Source organism: Neovison vison, chromosome 13 (genome assembly GCF_020171115.1).
Source record: "Neovison vison isolate M4711 chromosome 13, ASM_NN_V1, whole genome shotgun sequence".
In the NCBI taxonomy this organism is placed as follows: Eukaryota; Metazoa; Chordata; class Mammalia; order Carnivora; family Mustelidae; genus Neogale; species Neogale vison.
The window spans coordinates 100,222,848-100,229,785 of NC_058103.1; positions in this window are offsets into that span (position 1 = coordinate 100,222,848).

The following is a 6,938-nucleotide window of genomic DNA, read 5'->3' on the forward strand; positions in this document are numbered from 1 at the left end:
GTTTGGCTATCTGGATGTCTTCTTTGCAGGAATGTCTGTTCGTGTCTTCTGCCCATGAAGACTTGGATTTTTTTATTGGATTATTTGTTCTTTGGGTATTGAGTTTGATAAGTTCTTTATAGATTTTGGATACCAGCCCTTTATCTGAAGACTGCATTTCCAAGGAGCAGCCCCGGGACTGCTAATTGTCCTGGGTGGGGGGCCCGGGTCCTGGTGTTCTTGACTGCTCCCCAGGTGCCTCTGAGGTATGGGGAATGTTGGGAGACTCAGCTGTGGAGTCATATCAGAGTTGTAAAGGACCGGACCCTTCACCCTGTTCTACCTCCACCTTTTTTTTTTTTTTAAAGATTTTATTTATTTATTTGAGAGACAGGGAGAGACAACATGAGTGGAGAGTGAGGAGGGGCAAAGGGGGAGGGAGAATCAGACTCCCCGCTGAGCAGGGAGCCCAACAAAGGACTTGATTCCAGGACCCTAAGATCATGACCTGAGCAGAAAGCAGATGCTTAACCGACTGAGCCACCCAGGCGCCCCTCTACCTCCCCCTTTATGGAGGTCCAGAAATAATTCCCAAAAGGGGCAGTAGCCCATCCGGGGGCATACCATGTGCGAACAGACTCATCAAATGTTAAAACAGGAAGTGACCTGGGAGCTAAATTTTTCATCCCCCTCATTGTGCATTTAGAAAAACTCACACCAAGGGAGGACAGGGCAGCCAGGGAGGAGTACTAAAGTCTGGACTTTTCTCCATCACCCCGTGTGGTCTCTTGGCTGCCCTGGATATCTGCAGATCCTCTCTGTACCTCTTACTCTTTCCTGCAAATGGCAAGACACTTCCTCCCCTAAATCTCAATGTGCAGACTGAGGACCATCCCAGTTACTGGGGATATAGTATTAAAAATGTGACTCAACAAGAAACCAGGACTCCACAAAGAAAATTCTGGAAACTGTTACTATGTAGATTTTGGAAATAAAACATAAATCAATAAAACACACAAAAAAAGAAAAAATATTTGCCAGCAACTAGGACAAACCAAAAATTAATTTGATTAATTAATATGTGAAGCTCTTTTATAATCAATAAGAATCGGACAACTTAAAAGTGGGGCAATGGGTATCAGCAGAAGTATAAAGGCCCAAAATATAAGCAACAGTGCTCAACTTCCAGTTGAAGAAATGCAAATTAAAACACTGGGACACAAGGCTCTCCTATCAGATAGATACAGATTGGTAAGATAGCCTAGTCATCAACTCACTTGGTAGTGAATTAAGAAATTGCACACTGTGGTGTAAGCCTGATGATTCACAGACCTGTACCCCTGGGGCTAATAATACATTATATGTTAGTTTAAAAATTAAAAAAAAAAAAAGAAATTGCACACTGTGAACATACAGATTGACAAAAGTTTGATTTTGACAGTTTGGTGAGAAATAAATATTTTATTTATTTTTTTCAAACATTTTCTTTTTCAGTAGTCTCCGCACCCAACGTGGGGCTAGAACTCATAACCCCAAGAGCAAGGGTCGCACATTCCACTGACCGAGCCAGTCAGGCAACCCTCTATGAATATTTTAAATTTATATATTCTTGGACTTAGTAATCCCTCTTCTAGAAAGCTGCCTTGCAGATAAATTCATACAAGTGCACAAAGATTAGGTACAAAGTGTCACATTAGCACTTTTTGCAATAATGGAAAACTGGAAACCACCCAAATGTCCGTTACTGTGGCCACACAAACAACAGGGGAGACTCGCATGTTCTGACTTGAAGGTTATATACGTTACAGAATCATATGTAGATTATTATTTTATTTGTACAAAAAATGTACAATAAATGTGTGCATAGTTCATATGTCCACAGAAACATCAGGCATGATACACCAAACTGTTCCTGTGACATGGAGAAGAGAGAGTTTTCATTTTTTAAAAATCTCATCTAATTCTGCAATGTTCACCCAAAAGCACATCCAACTTTTGTCCTAAGTAATTTGTAATGCAGTCGGGTTGTATTTACTACTATTTCAGTGGTTGCTGGAGACAATGCTGGTTGGGGTGGGGAGTGGGCAACGTGCTAGAACTTTCTCAGAAAGACATTTCATTTTAATAGTTGTCGGTCATGGGTGTTATAAAATCCATGCTTTATTGCTGGTGAAATCCACTGCTTAAATTAAACAGCAAATTATGTCTAATTATAATGCCAGGTAGGCTTTTCTATCAGGCTATGGTCCCAGAAGTTACTCAGAAAGAGAAGACAGAGAAAGGAGAGCAGGGGTGAGGTTGGTACTGAGTGGCTTACAAACCAACGCAAAGCTAACCGAAGGTTCTCCCACATCAACCCCGTCTCCCCAGGGTCCGGGGTTGGGGTGGGGGTGTCTGTGAAGGTCATTTCAACCCAGGGCCAAGGCTGGAACAGGGTCCCAGCTAGAGACAGGACCCCTTTCCCTCAGAGCTTCAAGCAGGATGAGTGTGGGGAGTGTTGGCCTTTGCCTCATTTGCAAAAGGAAGAAGAGCCAGTGTTCCTAGTGCTCCTCGGGCTGAGCAGGTGAAGGGCTGGGGGAGCCCATCTTGTGGGTGGCAGCAGAAGCTTTCCGCAGGCCCCAGCTGCCAAGGTCCCGGTCTAGGTCTAACCACAGAGTGCCCCCCTGTCCTGTCCCCTCAGAATTCCTGGGTCCCTCATGCCTTCCCTGATTCCCTCTATCAAATCATGCTCTCAAGACGGTGTGGTCGTGAGGGCCTGAATGGAGCCTGGAGCCCCTCTGGGACAGCCCCTCATTTTAGAGATGGGAAAATGGGCCTGGAGAGGAGAAGGGTACCCACGGTCACCCAGAAAGTTGGTAACAGAGCTGAACCAGGGCCTTTGGATGGGAAAATGTCACGGCCCCTCCCCCCAACTTCTCCAGCTACCCCTTCCCCACGGCCCCATCTGCTGTTAGACAAATACTCACTGAGTGCCTCCTGGGTGGGACATAGTGTTCTGGGCCCTGAGCACACAGCAGAGAGCAGGAGAGACAAGCTCCCTCCTGGTAAGCTCACATTCTAGCTTAATTCCACCACCTGCCTGTTACAGGGGACAGATGCTTTCCTGCTGCAGCCGGGAAGGCCTGGCCCGCAGAAACACGCTCTGTTCCTGTGGCTGCTCTGCAAGAGGAGGGCCTGGACTCTGGAAAAGGAGGCTCAGCCAAGAATGGCCCAGAAGTTCCCAGGTATCAGCTCAGCAGGGGTAATAGACCCCTGCCCACAGGACTTAGCTTTGATGCTGAGAGTAAGCTACAAAGCAGACATTCACTTCTGTCCTTTTACAGTGAGGAAATGGAGGCCCACGAGGCAAGTAAGCAACAGGGGGACTGGGCTTCCTCCTGCCCTCAGGCACTCCTCAAGCTGGGGCAGGGCGATTTCTGCAAGTCTCCCACTTCTGGAGAAGAGAGTGGCGGACTTCCTCTCAGGGTGCTTAGAGCCCCCAACATGGCCTGCCATGCTGGGGTGATGCCAAAGGGACCAGCCATGGTTGGGAAGGGAGCACTCCTGTCCTGGGATTCTGGTGCCCAGAGCAGAGTTCCTAATCATGAAGGTCTACCAGCCTTTTCTGTGATACTTGATGAAAACTTTGGGCTCTCTCCTTAGAAATACCCTACAAGTCCCCCTTGCTTCATTTTGTACAGATTCCGTGAAGCCCATCACTGCACCTCTCTGGGGGGGAACCTCTGCTCATGAAGGAAGAGCCATACCGTGGAGCCCAATGTTTGGTGCCCTACTTCTCCAGTATCTCCTGCTCCTCCCCGATTTCGCCACCCGGATGCTGTCGGGGAGGGATCCCAGGCGAGGCATGCCTCCTGGATGGGACATGAGTGCCCCCTGGGGGCAGCCCAGCCACATGTTCCAGGAACTACAAAGCCAGGCAGTTTAATTTGATGCCAAGATTTGGTCCAAAAGGGCTGTCACTTAAAACACCATTTTTAGGGGCGCCTGGGTGGCTCAGTCATTAAGCATCTGCCTTCAGCTCAGGTCATGATTCCAGCGTCCTGGGATGGAGCCCCACATCAAGCTTCCTGCTCCACAGGAAGCCTGCTTCTCCCTCACCTGCTTCCCCTGCTTGTGTTCCCTCTCTCAAGTCTTTCCCTGCCAAATAAGTAAATAAAATCTTAAAAAAAGAGAGAGAGAGAGAGAGAGAGAAAAGAAAACACCGTTTTAAAATTAAAATGGTCACCACTGGGTGTTACAATGCAAACTCTGCCCAAGTTTCAGAACAAGACCTTCGGCGCCACTCAGCCTCCTGGGAATAGGAATTCGAACTCGCTCCCTGCACCCTCCCATCTTCAGTGAAGTGACCACATTTACGTCGCTCCGCCTTTCTTAGCTGTAAAATGGTCACATTCATATTCCCTGTCCCCCAGGGCTGTCGTGAGCGTCAAATGAACTCATGCATTCAGAACAGAGCCAGGAACAGGGTAAGCACCCAATGAATGGAATCTTGTATTATTATTACCGCTGCCATTGCTATTATTACTGGAAGTATTAGGTATTCATGTCTGATAACCTCTGCAAAAGCCAAGCCCCCCACTCAACAGAAGGACCCAGATTCAAACCGCACAGCCATCGGGGCCCCAGGCTCTGCACTCCCTCCCCAAACTCCCCCAGCGGCTCCCTGCCTCCCACCTCCCCCATGCTTTGGGGCAGCATCTCCAGCAGTTGGCTCAGAGGTGAGCCACACCTACCATTCCCCTGTTCACGGGGTCCTACAAGATCTGGGGGTCTAAGTGCTGCAGCCTTGGGAGGCTGAGGCATGGGTGTGCTGGGCAGGAGGGGACGTTCCACGTGGAGAGCACTTCCTAACATTAGTGGTCCTGAGTAGGAGCCCAGACAGCCCTGGGGGGAAGCCAGGGGACCAGGAGTCTAACACCCCTTGGGTCACACACTTGCTGTGTTCCTTTGGGCAATTCACTCTACTTCTGTTTGCTTCCAGAAGTGAGGAAGGTTGGACTCACTGGCTGAGTCCAAGTCCGAGGGGGCCCTAGCTCTAACCACTGCCCTCTTGGCGCAGGACTAATTTATTTCCTTTGTCCAGACCATCAGGACTCTGTCCTTGGCTTGCCCTTCCCAAAGTCTAATGGCTCAAGCTGCTGGCCTCCTGCTGGACTTTCCAGGGCTACATAGCGGGATCAGGGTCAGAGTTCTCATCTGTGTGGGCTCAAAACAACATGACGGGGCCTCAGCAGACCTTCTAAACCCAACCCTCTGTTTCACAGCTAAGGAGACTGGGGCGAGAGGGAAGCGGAGTGACCTGCCCAAGGTCACAGAATGAGGCAGTATGGGCTCAGGGGCGTTGAACTTATGGACCTAGGACTGCCTTCAACAGGAGGCCAGACTTGGCCGCAGCCCAGTATAAAGACAGGGGGCACCAAAACCAAATTTTACTCCTTTATTGGGACTGGGGGCAGTGGAGAGGGCTGGGGATGAACTCGCCAAGGAGTCTTGTCCAGACCCCATGGTTGAGGGGTGCCTGGGTGGCTCAGTTGGTTAAGCAACTGCTTTCAGCTCAGGTCATGATCCCGGAGTCCCAGGATCGAGTCCCACATCTGGCTCCCATCTCCATGGGGAGTCTGCTTCTCCCTCTGACCTTCTCCCCTCTCATGCTCTCACTCTCTCTCTATCAAATAAATAAATGAAATCTTAAAAAAAAAAAAAAAAAGACCCCATGGTTGACCTAGAACCTTATTCCAAGCACAGAATATAGAAATGAAGATCCTTTGACCTTTCCTTCCCTCCCTGGTCCAGCCATAGCAGGCTGAAGGCAGGAGAGAGAGGGAGAGAAAAAGACAGGGCGTCAGCTTACCTCAGTTTACCCAGTACCCAATACTATCCTAGTTTTAGAACTGAAATTCCTTCATCCTGAGAACCACCCCTCATAATTCTGGGCAAACCAAGACAGCCCACTCTCCTTCAGAGCAGCCAGTCTGCCCCTTGTGGCTAGGCTTGGTCAGGGAAACCAGAGGCCCAGAAGGTTCCTGGAACCCAGCTGGGCCACAGTAACCCCCATGGTTCTGGGGACTCACAGTTGACTAATGATGGTACATGCCCCCCGAGAAGGAGAATGGAAGGCTACCTCGACCCTCAGGGACCCTCACAACATGCTGCCTTGCCCCCATCAGCAGAGCAGCACACGCTGGTGGTCAGTCCAGAGGACAACCTTCCCACATCCCTCACTGCCCACCAAAGCCATGGACCACACAGAAAAGGGACGATGGAACCCACTGAGGAAATCTGAGACATCTCTGGAAACTCTGAGCTTGAGCTGTACCTGAGAAGCCAGGCATGAAAGAGAGCCTCCCTTAGAAGGGGGAATTTCTGGGGGAGCCTGTCTAGACTGGAGGAGATGTCCAGAAATCTATAGAAAGTTCTTAAGCGAGTCTCAGAGATTTCTGGGTCTCACCAAGTCTTCAGAAACACAGAAGGATCCTCAGGTCCCTGACAGAAGCCGATATGAGGAGCAAGCTGACCACCAAGTTGAAACCAGCCCTTGGGGAAGGGCTGCCTGAAGTTACCTTCGCACCGTGACCCCTTCCACTTCCCCCACTCCCCAGAGAGGGCTTGCAATGGACAGTATATAGAAGGATAGAAAAATAAAATTTCTTGCTCACCTCAATTTTTGGCCCAATACACACCTGTTACACTGACCAGGTCACTCCCTGATATCCCCCTCCCTGTCCCCAAACTCGGTCAGACAAAGCCCGGAGGGAAGGGTAGAGAAGCTGAGGGAAAAAGGACCCCCATCGAAAGGCACAGCCTCGTCACTATCCTGGGGTGGGAAAGCCCACCCTGCTACCCCCCTGCCCTGAGCCTCTGTCAGGCTCATGAAGCTTTGGGACCTTGATTTTTCCGTCTGTAAAAGAGGCCCACATCAGTGAGCTACTTCGCGTAGACCGGCCCTCAATCAGTCTTCA